This window comes from Schistocerca serialis, chromosome 7 (genome assembly GCF_023864345.2).
Source record: "Schistocerca serialis cubense isolate TAMUIC-IGC-003099 chromosome 7, iqSchSeri2.2, whole genome shotgun sequence".
NCBI lineage: Eukaryota > Metazoa > Arthropoda > Insecta > Orthoptera > Acrididae > Schistocerca > Schistocerca serialis.
Genome location: NC_064644.1, coordinates 429,643,417 through 429,660,046, shown reverse-complemented (window position 1 = coordinate 429,660,046; position 16,630 = coordinate 429,643,417).

Sequence of the window (16,630 nt, the reverse complement as noted above, 5' to 3'; positions counted from 1 at the left end):
ATTTCTTCCCGCAACTCTTGCAGCTGCCGATGGAGACCGACGACTTCCTTCTGCATTGCCGCTCTCTCTGCCGCCATCGCGGCTTCGAGGGCGGCCACGGCGTCGTCGGTGGCGGCGCTGGGCGGGATTGCGGCCGCCCCGTTTTCCCCCTTGTGCGGGGGTGGCGGGACGGCTGCCTCTTCTTAATGGACCGCTTTCTTGGCGGTTATTGGCGTCCGCTGCTTCAGATACGCGCAGCTGCGTGCGTTTGCGGCGTGCGCGCCGCCACAGTTAACGCACGTTGGCGCGACGTGCGGTGGCTTGTCGCAGTCGCGTGTATCAATTGCCTTTGCACATTTCAGACACGCGACTGCGTCCCCACACATCCTCGCGACGTGTCCCATCTTCTGGCAGCGGTAGCACTGCCTCTTGTGCTGCGGTCGGCTGCGCTTCTTCTTGTTGCTGCCGCGGCCGTCACCTGCCAGCGTGAGCAGAAGCTTTGCCACAGCAGCATGTTTGCCTCCCTTTCCGCGTCCGGACATGGCGATGGGCTAGTGGCGTTGGCGTGCGCGAGCGAGCGACGGTAACGGTGTGAGCCGCAGCGAGTCGAGCAGCGGAGTGTGCGTCGCGTGTGCAACGCGCTGAAGGGTTGTGGCGACGACGCGAACAGTTAAACCCAGTTTCCCGTATTACTCCACCGACTAATTACCTAAGTAAATTAAGCACAGTATAATTAAAGCAAGTAAACCTGCACAATAACTGATAACCAAAATGGCTGACCTATACATGTTTTTATACTGTACATCGAGGAAGCAATGATGGAAATAAAAGAAAGGTTCAGGAGTGGAATTAAAATACAAAGTGAAAGGATATCAATGATAAGATTCGCTGATGACATTGCTATCCTGAGTGAAAGTGAAGAAGAATTAAATGATCTGCTGAACGGAATGAGCAGTCTAATGAGTACACAGTATGGTTTGAGAGTAAATCGGAGAAAGACGAAGGTAATGAGAAGTAGTAGAAATGAGAACAGCGAGAAACTTTACATCAGGATTGATGGTCACGAAGTCAATGAAGTTAAGGAATTCTGCTACCTAGGCAGTAAAATAACCAATGACGGACGGAGCAAGGAGGACATCAAAAGCAGACTCGCTGTGGCAAAAAAGGCATTTCTGCCCAAGAAAAGTCTACTAATATCAAATACCGGCCTTAATTTGAGGAAGAAATTTCTGAGGATGTGCGTCTGGAGTACAGCATTGTATGGTAGTGAAACATGGACTGTGGGAAAACCGGAACAGAAGAGAATCGAAGCATTTGAGATGTGGTGCTATAGACGAATGTTGAAAATTAGGTGGACTGATAAGGTAAGGAATGAGGAGGTTCTACGCAGAATCGGAGAGGAAAGCAATATGTGGAAAACACTGATAAGGAGAAGGGACAGGATGATAGGACATCTGCTAAGACATGAGGGAATGACTTCCATGGTACTAGAGGGAGCTGTAGAGGGCAAAAACTGTAGAGGAAGACAGAGATTGGAATACGTCAAGCAAATAATTGAGGACGTATTTTGCAAGTGATACTCTGAGATGAAGAGGTTAGCACAGGAAAGGAATTCGTGGCGGGCCGCATCAAACCAGTCAGTAGACTGATGAAAAAGAAAACTGAAAATATAACCGTCATTGAAAAGTTTAGAAAGAAATTTATACAGATTGTAAGTAATCGTAGTTTGCTAATAATCCATTGCGTTTTAACTCCGATTGGCTGTTTAACGTATTGTCTGGTGATTGTGCCGTGGACTGTCTCATGCACAGTTCTTCCAGTGCGTAGAAAACGTTACTTTGCCCTCTTTACGTAGTATTTCTAAGTTATTTCAAAAATGGTTCAAATGGCTCTGAGCACTAAGGGACTTAACATCTGAGGTCATCAGTCCCCTAGGACTTAGAACTACTTAAACCTAACTAATCTAAGGACATCACACACATCCATGCCGGAGGCAGGATTCGAACATGCGACCGTAGCAGTCGCGCGGTTCCGAACTGAGCGCCTAGAACCGCTCGGCCACCGCGGCCTGCTTCTAAGTTAGTCTGAGGGCTTATAGTAGAATATTGGTGATTTCATAGGTGTATAGTTAATGCAGATCTGGAGCTGGTTGCGTTAAGATGTTCTTTGAATCATATATCAAACACCTCTACCCGTTCGCTCTTGTTGAACAATCGTTACACGTAGTAGAGTAAATTCCTACTAGCTGCTTGTTCGCTGTGTCTGTATCTGGTTGGTTGGTTGGTTGGTTTGGGGAAGGAGACCAGACAGCGTGGTCATCGGTCTCATCGGATTAGGGAAGGATTGGGAAGGAAGTCGGCCGTGCCCTTTCAGAGGAACCATCCCGGCATTTGCCTGGAGTGATTTAGGGAAATCACGGAAAACCTAAATCAGGATGGCCGGACGCGGGATTGAACCGTCGTCCTTCCGAATGCGAGTCCAGTGTTTAACCACTGCGCCACCCGCTCGGTGTCTGTCTGTATCTGGTTCCTACATTCTGTGAAAAGAAAGAACCTGGAGCTACGTTGCTCTTTTCTAAGTGCTTAACAATCTTTTCAGAGGAGTAGCCGTAGCATGGAAAACGATGAAAATTCTCGTTATTTTTTTCATGTTCTATCATTGTTGATGTAGCTGAAAAACCTTATCGGACGAAGTATTCTTCTTGTTCGCGATTTCTATAGAGAAATCATTTGTAAGTGCGATAACTTGTGTCATCTTATATTCATGATCAAATGCATGGGTTGGTAAGGGGACAGTAGGAAGGCGCTGTAGCAGTGACCGAAAAACTGCCTTCTCATATTTTAAGGGGTGATTTTTTTAAAAAAGAAAAGTGAATAACCATGTCCGTGGTTAAGGGTGTGGGCTGGGTTTGAAATCAGACATGATGCTTTCAAAGAAATCAACGTTTCATTAGTCTTAAGTCACGAAATGCCTATGCGTGGTGGTCTCTTGCCTTGAGTCCTCCCTACTGCGACGAAAGGTGGACGGTACATATTTATCTACGCGCCTCGCATATCTACTCCCTCATGGAGTCTTCTACATGGAGCCTTCTACTCATAACGTTCTATAGTATCACGCATCACGCTGCTGGTAGCTGCAGGTCAGTTGGACGGGGGGAAGGAGGGGAGGGGGAAGTTACTAACTGCTCTCATTCTCAAATCCTACTTGAATATAGAGGGAGTAGTTTGCGCACACACACAATTTCTAACTTTAAAGCTTGACTTTTAGTGTTAAACCTTTGATGTGAGATTATGTCTCTTAGTGATAAAACAAGACATGATTTTAAATTCTTTAATTCGGTCAGTAATTGTATGAAAGAATGAAAAACCAATTTTTGTTGCCCCTAAAAGCCGTTACATAGACAATTGGCAACAGGCAATCGGAACGAGGTACCTGGGTGACCGTTTTAGTCATTTAGCAATATACATATTATCATGAATTATTATCCCTAGGTAAACGGACCGAAGCACACCGATGCACTCGCTGTAGCGAGTTGCGTACGAATATTTGACTTCAGCGTGTAACACTCATTACACCTTTCCAAATCTGCAATACGTCTGGATATTGTATGGATTCCACTTTGCTTAAGTTATATTGTTGATATTTGGCCTAAGTTTTCTTGGGGAATCAATAGCAGAGTGTTCTTCTAAAATTTACCTTTGTGTCATTGCGACAATGAAGCTACTTACAAAAATTTTCGGATCCATTTCGTAAAGAGGAAGACGGGTGAACCGAGGATATAGGTACAGATACGGGCTTAGTGTTGACGGATATTCAATGAGTTGTCAGTTCCACAGCCTTAGGCGCTAGAGCAGCTACGAACCTGTCGAAGTTTCAGAATGGTTCAAATGGGACTTAACATCTGAGGTCATCAGTCCCCTAGAACTTAGAGCTACTTATTCCTACCTAAGTACATCACACACATCCATGCCCGAGGCAGGATTCGAACCTGCGACCGTAGCGGTCGCGCGATTCCAGACTGAAGCGCCTAGAACCGCTCGGCCGCATCGACCAGCTGTCGAAGTTTCACACAAGTACATTTGTAGCGTACTCACCTAAGATGTATGGATTGTACCCAGAGTGTTGCCGAACTAGGTGGTGTTAAAGGGATATTACGCCATTTTATTCACACACCTCTTAATGTAGCACCCCGACCTGCACTCACCTTCCAGCGATCACGCCATAAGTAGGCACGAAAAAGTATAGATGAAGATGCATTTTACTCCCTCGGATCACGTTCAGATTTCGTCGAATGAGTTTAAACGGTCCCCGGTGGTTCCAAACTGTACACAAAAGTAAAACTTGCGGTCACGCTGCCCTCCAAAACGCTCAGATTTCCTTTAATGGAGATGATGCCCTACAATGCATTTAGAGAAGGGCTGAAACGTCCGAGGGTGTCACGAGTGTCAAAGTTTGTCAAGAACGTCGTTATGTTTCTCGTCGCACAGCGAAATGCCAATTTCAACCGCGAAATGTATAGGAATCAATTCTCCAGGGAAAGGTTTCCATTGATCCCCTTTATGGCGTCCCATGAGGCCTTTTCGTGCCGATTCGGAGCGGTGGTGTGTATACGTTTTCATCGGCCGCTCATAAGAAAACCATGGAATTTGAATACTGGGCGTTGCGATTCTGATCTACATGGCAGATGTTTCGAAGAAAGCGGCGAAACGTGGGTAAGAGGGACTGTGATGCCCTTCCCGTCGTGTCACATGTCCACGATGGCGTTTGACAAACTTTTGGTGAAGTTTGGTACCAATATGACACGCTACATATGCTTCTGAACTGTGGCCTTTTTTTTCACATGTGTCAACACCTCCCTGTTTCAAAAGTAGTCTAACCCGAGGGTGACGTCATGGGGCGAAATGATTTCCCACTTTTGAGCCAAGTTTCAAACTTGTGCGTCGCAATGGATGCGAATTACGAGCTTTAGAGAAACTGATCCTTTAATTCTGCTGCGCAGTGTAGTTTGCTGGGTGGCAGACTGCGTGATACTGGCGTAAACCATTTTGTTTCCTCTTCAAAGTCGCTAACGAAACAGTGCTCCCTCAGCCATGTACTTACAGAGATCGTGAACGCGAGCAAAGAGAAGGGTTAATTTTAATTAGCGTAATTGATAGATACTTCTACTTACCAGGTGCAGAAGTATGAAACCAGAATTTTGTTGCCATAATTACGCCCCTATTGTTTGAAACTGGTAAACAATATTTTAATCGAAATAATCTCCAGTGCTACTTATACATTTCTCCGGCAGGCTATGAATGCCACTCCAAATAACAGTTCTTTTGAAGTGAACCAGTCAACGAGTCATTTTCGTACATTTTCATACGAATTGAAGCGTTGTTCAGCGAGAGCGCTTCCCAGTGATGCAAATACATGATAATCGGACGCAGCCAAGTCTGTAGAATAAGTCGCGTGACCTAGTATTTATCAACTGAACGCCTCGATCGTTTCTCTGATCCGTTTTGATGTATGTGACGGGGCGTTATCACGGAGCAATGTGACTTTGCGTTGGATTTTCCTTATTCCGGTCGTTTTTCACGTAATGCTCGATTTAAATCCATTATTTGCTGTTGGTAGCGATCACTGTTAACGGTTTCACCAAGTTTTAGCAGCTCATAATAGATGACACCTTTCTGATTCCACCAAACACAGAGCGTTGTCTTCTTTCCAAAGCGATTTGGTCTTACAATGGATTTCGATGGTTTGCCTGGATACACTCATTATTTACGACACTTAGGACTCTCAACACATATCCATTTTTCATCAACTGTAGCTATTCCACGGAGAAACGACTTTCTTTTGTATCTGCCGAGCAGTATTTCACAAGTGGTCATTGACTTTGCTTGCTGTCTTTCATTCCGTTCATGTGAAACCTGTTTTCCCACTCTACACCTTTCCCGTAGCTTTCAGCCGAAGAGAAAGGGCTTTGTGCGCCACATTCAATTGTTCCGCGAGTTCCTGTCGAGTTTGAGTACCATCTTTATCCAATGAGGTCTGCAATTCGTTGTCTTCGAACATTTTCAGTGGTTTCCCGCGTTCATCGTTTCTCACTTTAAAATTACCACTTTTGAATGTTTTGAACCACTCGAAACACTGTGTTTTCCCAAGATCATGTTCGCCTAAAGCTTACAGAAACATTCGATGCGACTCTGCAGCAGTTTTCTTCAAATGTTAAAGAAAACCTATACTGTCGGCAAATCGTATTTCGTAGGCACAAAACTTGACATGTTCAGCGATGTATGGCATTTGGATTACTGTGTGCCGCGCGGGATTAGCCGGGCGGTCTAAGGGCGCTGCAGTCATGGACTGTGCGGCTGGTCCCGGCGGAGGTTCGAGTCCTCCCTCGGGTGTGTATGTTTATCCTTAGGATAATTTAGGTTAAGTGGTGTGTAAGCTTAGGGACTGATAACCTTAGCTGTTAAGTCCCATAAGATTTCACACAGATTTGAACTTTTTTTTTTTTTTTTTTTTTTTGACATGTTGACATTCGTCATTAGCCTTTACAGGAAGCAGACGGCGCTGCAGACGCGGTCTCCCGGGCCCTACACTGACTACTAGCACAATCTGTAGGGAAATTCCGGTTTCATACTCCTACACCTGGTATTTTAAGCGAATTTAAAGTGATTTTCATTTTGATAATAAAAAAAACATACAAAATTGTAGTTCACTCGTTCCATCGTGCCTGATGCAAGGATGAAATTTATTTCTCGCCTTTTTCATGGCCCCTGTAGGATCTTCGAATGCTTCAGCAGGATTATACCATATTTCCTTTTCTTTGGAATTTGAGCGGCGGGTCTCTTTCATCCAGAAACACATATGGTATCTACATTGTTCTATAAGCGACATTACCATCTACATCTACATCTACATCCATACTCCGCAAGCCACCTGATGGTGTGTGGCGGAGGGTACTTTGAGTACCTCTATCGGTTCTCCCTTCTATTCAAGTCTCGTATTGTTCGTGGAAAGAAAGATTGTCGGTATGCCTCCGTGTGGGCTCTAATCGCTCTGATTTTATCCTCATGGTCTCTTCGTGAGATATACGTAGGAGGGAGCAATATACTGCTTGACTCCTCGGTGAAGGCATGTTCTCGAAATTTCAACAAAAGCCCGTACCGAGCTACTGAGCGTCTCTCCTGCAGTGTCTTCCACTGGATTTTATCATCTCCGCAACGCTTTCGCGATTACTAAATCCTGTAACGAAGCGCGCTGTTCTCCGTTGGATCTTCTCTATCTCTTCTATCAACCATATCTGGTACGGATACCACAATGGTGAGCAATATTCAAGCAGTGGGCGAACAAGTGTACAAGTGTACGTCCTTTGTTCTCGGTGCATTTCATTAGGATTCTTCCAATGAATCTCAGTCTGGCATCTGCTTTACCGATGATCAACTTTATATGATCATTCGATTTTAAATTACTCCTAATGCCTACTCCCAGATAATTTATGGAATTAACTGCTTCCAGTTGCTGACCTATATTGTAGCTAAATCATAAAGGATCTTTCTTTCTATGTATTCGCAGCACATTACACTTTTATACATTAACATTTAATTGCCATTCCCTGCACCATGCGTCAATTCGCTGCAGATCCTCCTGCATTTCAGTACAATTTCTATTGTTACAACCTCTCGGTGTACCACAGCATCATCCGCAAAACGCCTCAGTGAACTTCCGATGTTATTCACAAGGTCATGTATGTATATTGTGAATTGCAACGGTCCTACGACACTCCCCTGCGGCACACCGGAAATCACTCTTACTTCGGAAGACTTCTCTCCATTGAGAATGACTTGCTGCGTTCTTTTGTCTGGGAACCCTTCAATCCAATCACACAATTGGTCCGATAGTCCATATGCTCTTACTTTGTTCATTAAACGACTGTGGGGAACTGTATCAAACGCCTTGCGGAAGTTCTCTGCGGATCACTTCATTGCATACGGAACTCTTATCAATAAGAACACAAGTAGACAAGATAGCAGACGAAAGTTTTATGTCCTGCCACTGCTGAAGAGGAGACGACGCGAGCTTCCTTGCGAAAACATCCAGAGCAACACGAGCGAACACAAGCGAATGCGAACGGAACAGTGCCGAATGCTTACAAGCGCCTACCTTTTACACCAACCAGAGCGAATTCTCGTTCGTTGTTGCACGTTCGCTAGTGTTCGCTTCAGTGTAGAGGGGACCGGACGTGGTGTACGGACGCCAGTTTTGGGGCGTGCAGCTGGTGAATCCTCCAATCGCTGCCCTGAACCGAGGGAACGCCTCTATTGTCGGCTCCGATTGATTCGCCGGGCCGGGACCCCGCTGTTATTGCTGCTGAATTTTGCAGTCCGCCCGCCTGTTGCGCCGCCCGTTTCTAATTCAGCTGCGCGTCCAATTACGATTTTTGGTCACGGGCTCGCAATAAATGGGGTGGGGTTGCTCCAGCGCCGTGTCGCGTGAATCCCGGAGCACGCCCAGAATATTTATCGCCGCGCCCAACGACGTCATGCGCAACAGTTAATTACCTCAGATCGATCGGTACTGCTCGTTACCTTTATTTACCCATTTCTTTATTCCATTGCTCCATTTTTGTCCACTTGTTTTCCTACCCTTCTTGTTTGTCCAGCTAGTTTAGGCACTACTTTTCTTATTCGTCAGTAATCGCCCCTTCTTCATAGTGGACACGACAACCATAAATTAGTTGAATAGAGACGACGTTGTCCCACTCAGGCTTGCAATATAAGATTTCTTCATCATCGCATTATATGTACGAGGTCCGTTCAATAAGTAATGCCACACGTTTTAATTCTGCCAGTTTCGGTTGAAAAAATGTTGTGGGCAATGTGAGATATTTACCATTGATCCTCAGTAGTTTCATGGAGTTACGATCTACTTCAACATCTACATACATAATCCTCAAGCCATCATCCTGTGCGTAACGGAGGGTACCTTTCTGAAACCATGCTGATTCGTCAACGTAAGCAATTCGGTCTACAATATAATAAAAAATAAAATTGAGATATATGGAAATACACTACTGGCAATTAAAATTACTACACCACGAAGATGATGTGCTACAGACGCGAAATTTAACCTACAGGAAGAAGATGCTGTGATATGCAAATGATTAGCTTTTCAGAGCATTCACACAAGGTTGGCGCCGGTGGCGACACTTACGTGCTGACATGAAGAAAGGTTCTAACCGATTTCTCATACACAAACAGCAGTTGACCGGCCTTGCCTGGTGAAACGTTGTTGTGATGCCTCGTGTAAGGAGGAGAAATGCGTACCATCACGTTTCCGACTTTGATAAAGGTCGGATTGTAGCCTATCGCGATTGCGGTTTATCGTATCGCGACTTTACTGTTCGCGTTGGTCGATATCCAATGACTGTTAGCAGAATATGGAATCGGTGGGTGCAGGAGAGTAATACGGAACGCCGTGCTGGATAAACAACGGCCTCGTATCACTAGCAGTCGAGATGACAGGCATCTTATCCGCATGACTAACGGATCATGCAGCCAGGTTTCGATACCTGAGTCAACAGATTGGGACGTTTGCAAGAAAACAACCATCTGCACGAAAAGTTCGACGACGTTTGCAGCAGCATGGACTATCAGCTCGGAGACCATGGCTGCGGTTACCCTTGACGCTGCATCACAGACAGGAGCGTCTGCGATGGTGTAGTCAACGACGAACCTGGGTGCACGAATGGCAAAACGTCATTTTGCGGATGAATCCAGGTTCTGTTTACAGCGTCATGATGGTCGCATCCGTGTTTGGTGACATCGCGGTGAACGCACGTTAGAAGCGTGTATTCGTCATCGCCATACTGGCGTATCACCCGGTGTGATGGTTTGGGGTCCCATTGGTTACACGTCTCGGTCACCTCTTGTTCTCATTGACGGCACTTTGAACAGTGGACGTTACATTTCAGATGTGTTACGACCCGTACTCTGCCCTTCATTCGATTCCTGCGAAATCCTACATTTCAGCACGAAAATGCACGACCGCATGTTGCAGGTCCTGTACGGGCTTTTCTGCCCTGGCCAGCACATTCTCCAGATCCCTCACCAATTGAAAACGTCTGGTCAATTGTGGCCGAGCAACTGGATCGTCACAATACGCCAGTCACTACTCTTGATGAACTGTGGTATCGTGTTGAAGCTGCATGGGCAGCTGTACCTATACACGCCATCCAAGCTCTGTTTGACTCAATGCCCAGGCGTATGAAGGCCGTTATTACGGCCAGAGGTTGCTGTTCTGGGTACTGATTTCTCAGGATCTGTGAACCCATATAGCGTGAAAATCTAATCACATGTCAGCTGTAGTATAATATATTTGTCCAATGAATACCTGTTTATCATCTGAATTTCTTCTTGATATAGCAATTTTATTGACTAGTAGTGTAATTAGATTAATTATTGTCAGATAATGAAATAATAAAGAGGTGATCTGAAATTGGAATTATGATTACTGTCCCTTATGAAATTTTCCGGCGTGTCGGACAAGCAAAATGAGCTGAGCTATGCCTGTAAATGGGTAAAATATCTTTTCATATTTCCACATAAACGAAACAGTCTCTTTCTTGTTGCAAATTTATGCTTTTTAATTAATAATACTACGTCCGATCGCCGTATCCACTTACAAAATCTTGACTGTGTTCTTTATATTGTTGTAATCGGATCTTCGTTATAACTCCGAAGTACACAGTTGGGTCTCTGGATTTTCTATATATTGCAGTACTACGTGGAATAATGTCCCATACAACTTTTCGCTGGTAGAATAATACTAACTTCTTCCCTCGATGCTAATAAAAAATATAGACTTTTTACTTATTCTGATAACATAAAAGGCTACCGCCGAATACGCTCTAAAATAACGTGCGTGTACCTTCGTTCATTAACAGAGAGCGAAACCTTCCTCTCACCGAGGAACAGAATAAAACATCTTCTGTTTTTTAACATTTGAAAATCAAAAATACATGACGGTAGGGACAATCTCTACGCTGGGCTACCATTCCACATTTTCTCTTTGCCTTTGAATGAAACGAAAACATAAAAGCAAGAAATGTAAAATGTACGTCTTAGGTCTCTACGGACTTAATTACGAGTATACTCTAACTAAGAATATGTTTTAGAATTCTGCAGCAAAACCGATGTTAAGCGTAATGGTCTGTAAGTTCTCGTGTCCGTTCTTTTACTCAGTACGTTCTTGCTTTACTAAGTCATTTTTGCATAGTGACATTCATTATTTACAGAGACTGGAAGATATGGTAGAGTTCAAACGAGGGGAAGATTACCAGGGGCGTTCAGCAAACAACGCAATACTTTCTCCTTCCTTGTTCTTTTTGCGGTGGGATATCGCTTCAGCCTCGGTAGTTTCACAGAATTATCTCATTATGAGAGTATGAAGAGAGACCTGCTTTTAATTGTTAAAAACCATTCAAAAGCCGAGATCGCCCACAATATTTTTTTTATTCAAGGCAACCGATTTCAAAAGTCTTAGCTGTCATCTTCAGGTCTTCAACATTTTTTTGTAGTAAAACACGATCATTTTACACTGACCTCATGCACAAGATGTCAAGCGTTGAGTTTTACCCACTTGATACACGTTTGACATCTTGTGCATGAGGTCAGCGTAAAATGAACACGTTTTACTACAAAAAAATGTTGAAGACCTGAAGATGACAGTTAAGCCTGTTGAAACCGGGTGCCTTGAGTAAAAAAAAAAAAAAAAAAAAAAAAGTAAGTTTGTGTGATCCTGGCTTTGAAATGTTTTTTAACCCTTTCGTATCCCGCCTGGAAGGTGGTGCGTGGGTCTGCTCCTGTGATCTTCAAAATAGGCCGAATGAAGGAAGTAAGTAGGAGCAGGAGGCGTAAAGCACCTTGGTACTGCAAGTAAAGGAAAAGCACATTTAATAGAGAATATTAGTCAATGGCATGTACGTAACTTTTGGTAAAGGTGAGCACGTAGGTGCGAAGTTGTTGTTCGTGTATCACAGCTAACAGTTTCTAGTACATTACTGGCCATTAAAATTCCTACACCAAGAAGAAATGCAGATGATAAACGGGTATTCATTGGACAAATATATTATACTAGAGCTGATATGTGATTACATTTTCACGCAATTTGGGTGCATAGATCCTGAGAAATCAGTACCCAGAACAACCGCCTCTGGCCGTAATAACGGCCTTGATACGCCTGGGAATTCAGTCAAACAGAGCTTGGATGGCGTGTACAGGTACAGCTGCCCATGCAGCTTCAACACGATACCACAGTTCATCAAGAGTAGTGACTGGCGTATTGTGACGATCCAGTTGCTCGGCCACCATTGACCAGACGTTTTCAGTTTGTGAGAGACCTGGAGAATGTGTTGGCCAGGGCAGCAGTCGAACATTTTCTGTATTCAGAAAGGCCGGTACAGGACCTGCAACATGCGGTCGTGCAATATCCTGCTGAAATGTAGGATTTCGCAGGGATCGAATGAAGGGTAGAGCCACGGGTCGTAACACATCTGAAATGTAACGTCCACTGTTCAAAGTTCCGTCAATGCGAACAATAGGTGACCGAGACGTGTAACCAATGGCACCCCTTACCATCAAGCCGGATGATAGGCCAGTATGGCGATGACGAATACACGCTTCCAATGTGTGTTCAACGCGATGTCACCAAACGCGGATGCGACCATCACGATGCTGCAAACAGAACCTCGATTCATCCGAAAAAACGACGTTTTGCCATTCGTGCACCCAGGTTCGTCATTGAGTACACCATCGCAGGCGCTCCTGTCTGTGATGCAGCATCAAGGGTAATCGCAGCCATGGTCTCCGAGCTGATAGTCCATGCTGCTGCAAACGTCGTCGAACTGTTCGTGCAGATGGTTGTAGTCTTGCAAACGTCCCCATCTGTTGACTCAGGGATCGAGAGGTGGCTGCACGATCCGTTACAGCCATGCGGACAAGATGCCTGTCATCTCGACTGCTAGTGATACGAGGCCTTTGGGATCCAGCACGTCGTTCCGTATTATCCTCCTGAACCCACCGATTCCATATTCTGCTAACAGTCATTGGATCTCGACCAACGCGAGCAGCAATGTCGCGATACGATAAAGCGCAATCGCGATAGGCTACAAGCCGACCTTTATCAAAGTCAGAAACGTGATGGTAGGCACTTCTCCTCCTTACACGAGGCATCACAACAACGTTTCACCAGGCAAGGCCGGTCAACTGCTGTTTGCGTATGAGAAATCGGTTGGAAGCTTTCCTCATGTCAGCACGTTGTAGGTGTTGCCACCGGCGCCAACCTTGTGTGAATGCTCTGAAAAGCTAATGATTTGCATATCACAGCATCTTCTTCCTGTCGGTTAAATGTCGCATCTGTAGCACATCATCTTCGTGGTGTGGCTGTTTTAATGGCCAGTAGTGTAGTTGGACAAACTATCATTCACGTAACAAAGGCAGAGTCTGTAATGGCTAGCCCGCCTACGTAGTAGAAGCTAAGTTGCTTGGTCGTCTGCTCTTAATCAACTGGGGAGAAAAGCAGTGCGGCGCTCGTTGAGCTCCACAGCGTCGGCTAGAGGTCGCTGCGGTCGGCGTTGTTCATCCACTCTCGTAGTTCCAACTTATACGAGCGTGCACCTACGCTGTGGCATCGGAACTGTCGATTCCACAGACCCCGAAGTTTCATGAAGTCGCGATAGGTGACGGCGTTACACGTGGTCATCAACATGGCGTCTGTAACGGACGTGTTTTCCAAGCAGACAGGTGTCATTGAGTTTCTTTCGGCGGTAAACCAGAGCATCGCAAATACCTTTAGACACTCGTAGAATGTCTACCTAGCTCTGGCAGTGAACAAAAAGCGCCCGAAAGGAGGTCAGAAAATTTGTTTGACTGTTCTTCCTCATCCATCCTACAGCCCAGATCTCGCACATTCTGACTTCCATCTGTTTTTCCCAATGAAGGATACACTCCACGAGGATCGGTACGTGGACGATGGGAGGCCTATTGATGCAGCAAGACGGTGGCTTCGACACTGACCAGTAAAATGGTACCATTCGGACATAAATTTCCTCCTAGTGAGGTGGCGTTCAGTAAAGCATCTCGGAAGTACAAGATGAGTCAACAAAACGAGTGTTCCGCTAACTCTAAAATTCAGTCTCATTTCATCCTCTTCACATTTCGCTGCGTCTATCGCTTCGTTTCAACGGCTTCCATATCTGTTGTGTTCTCCGAATGTTACTGTCTAGCGTGTGTCCGAAGTGCTCAAGTTCAACATTTTGGGCAGTTTACATAGCAGCCGTGATAATAAACACACGAACATACCTGAGTTACATGTTTGTTTACATACGATACAGTAGTGCAGTCGTTTGTGGAATCTCTTCTCCTGACGGCGGGACTGTGGTCTGTGGCGCTGTTACCCTCGTACTATTTGATCAAGACCCATACATGGTACGTCACCGAAGAATTCTTAGAAGATTATGCACTGAAGAGCCAAAAAGATGGTACACCTGCCTAATATCATGTAGGGCCCCAAAGTACACGAAGAAGTGCCGCAACATGACGTGTCATGGACTCGACTATTGTCTGAAGTAGTGCTGGAGGGAACTGATACCATGAATCCTGTAGGGCTGTCCATAAACCCCCAAGAGTACGAGAGGGTGGAGATCTCTTGTGAATAACACACTGAAAGGCACCCCAGATATGCTCAATAATGTAGATGTCTGTGGAGTTTGGTGGCCATCGGAAATATTTAAACTCAGTAGATTGTACCTGGAGCCACTGTGTAGCAATTCTGGACGTGTGGGGTGTCGCATTGTCCTGCTAGAATTGCCCACGTCCGTCGGAACGGACAATGGACATGAATGGATGCAGGTGATCAGACAGTATCCCCACTTCATCGGTATCTCGTAGATGATGTGTCCCACCGCTCGTCCGCCGACTATAATACCACGTTCAAACTCACTTAAACCTTGATAACCTGCCATTTTAGCAGCAGAAACCGATCTAACAACTACGCCAGACGTCTTGTGTAGGCGTTGCCGACCACAGCGCCATATTCTGCCTGCTTACATATCTCTGAATAAGCATGCCTGTACCAGTTTATTTGGCTCTTCAGTGTATCAAATTCTACAGAAAAAATCATTTCCTTCCATTAGAAAAAGTTGCTGTGGTAATTCAGCGACTATAAACAATAAAACTTATTTGCGAACTTCAGAAAATTTGCCATTTTGTTTATGACTCTGCGAAAACCACACCGCGATAAATGCACTCGTACTGTAGGTATTTGGGATCGCCCGTTTTAGCTGCTTCGCCCCCGTGTATTACGGTCTCAGTGGTGTCCGTGTTATATGACTGCGCTAAACGAGATGATGCAGGCCTCATCTTCTTTGACTTACAGATCAAATGCGGTGCTGCGAGACAACTACTACGACATTTTGCCAATACAGGCTGCTCTCTGCCAACTTTTATAGCCAACGTCGTTACATAAAATTTTAACTGGAGTACACGTCACATCGTCACTTTGTTCGTGATTTTACTAAGTCGACCTTTATAAACAATGCTTTAACTGTCTGTTTAAATGTTTGGAGTGGGGTTATCTCTTTAGTTCCTGAGCTTTTGATTATTCACCGAATGCTTCTATACGAGTGTGTGTGTGTGTGTGTGTGTGTTTGTGTGTGTGTGTGTGTGTGTGTGTGTGTGTGTGTGTGCACGTGCGCGAACAAAGTAATATAAATGGATCGGTAGCTGTAAATTGTACTTTTCCATATTTACGTTATGTGTATTAGTTAAACTGAGGAAAGTAGTGTACACGAACCACTCGAGACCCAGGACCCCTAATACTAAAACCCTAAGCAAATTACCATGACCACCCTCCTCTGGATCGGTAGATTTCCAGTTCTTCCTGATTGGTGTGAGGTCTAAAATAGTATAACCGCTATTTGTTCTAAGATACAGTTCTGTGTTTTGAGTATATACCGAGTGGCTCTCTAATATCCATCAGATGCGTTTCTTCTATGATTTCTGCAGATACAGTCATTTTAACTTTAAAATTAGTCAAAAGTCGGGTTAACGTGTCTGCAGTTTCGGCTGTAATAAACTTTATTCTTAGAAATGATCTCCCTGTTGCTCTTTTTCTGACAAGGCCATGTGAAGAAACTGTCAAGATTTTTAATGTATGCCGGCCGCGGTGGTCTAGCGGTTCTAGGCGCGCAGTCCGGAACCGCGCGACTGCTACGGTGGCAGGTTCGAATCCTGCCTCGGGCATGGATGTGTGTGATGTCCTTAGGTTAGTTAGGTTTAAGTAGTTCTCAGTTCTAGGGGACTGATGACCACAGCAGTTAAGTCCCATAGTGCTCAGAGCCATTTGAACCATTTTTTAAAAATGTATTTAGGTGGCGACAACACAGACACAGACTGCTCGTCATGTGTTTTGCGCGACCTCCAGTTCAAGAGGGATCATTAATTTAGTCCCCACTACAAGTCTTATGCCTTAAAGAGTAATCTAGTCTACAGCATTATGAGTTGCAACAAAGGTAACAATGGAAGCAGAATACGAAGAATAATAGGTGTATCTACAGCGAATGTGTTAGGCCTGCGTAAAATTTAAACATGAACGTAAAATTTAA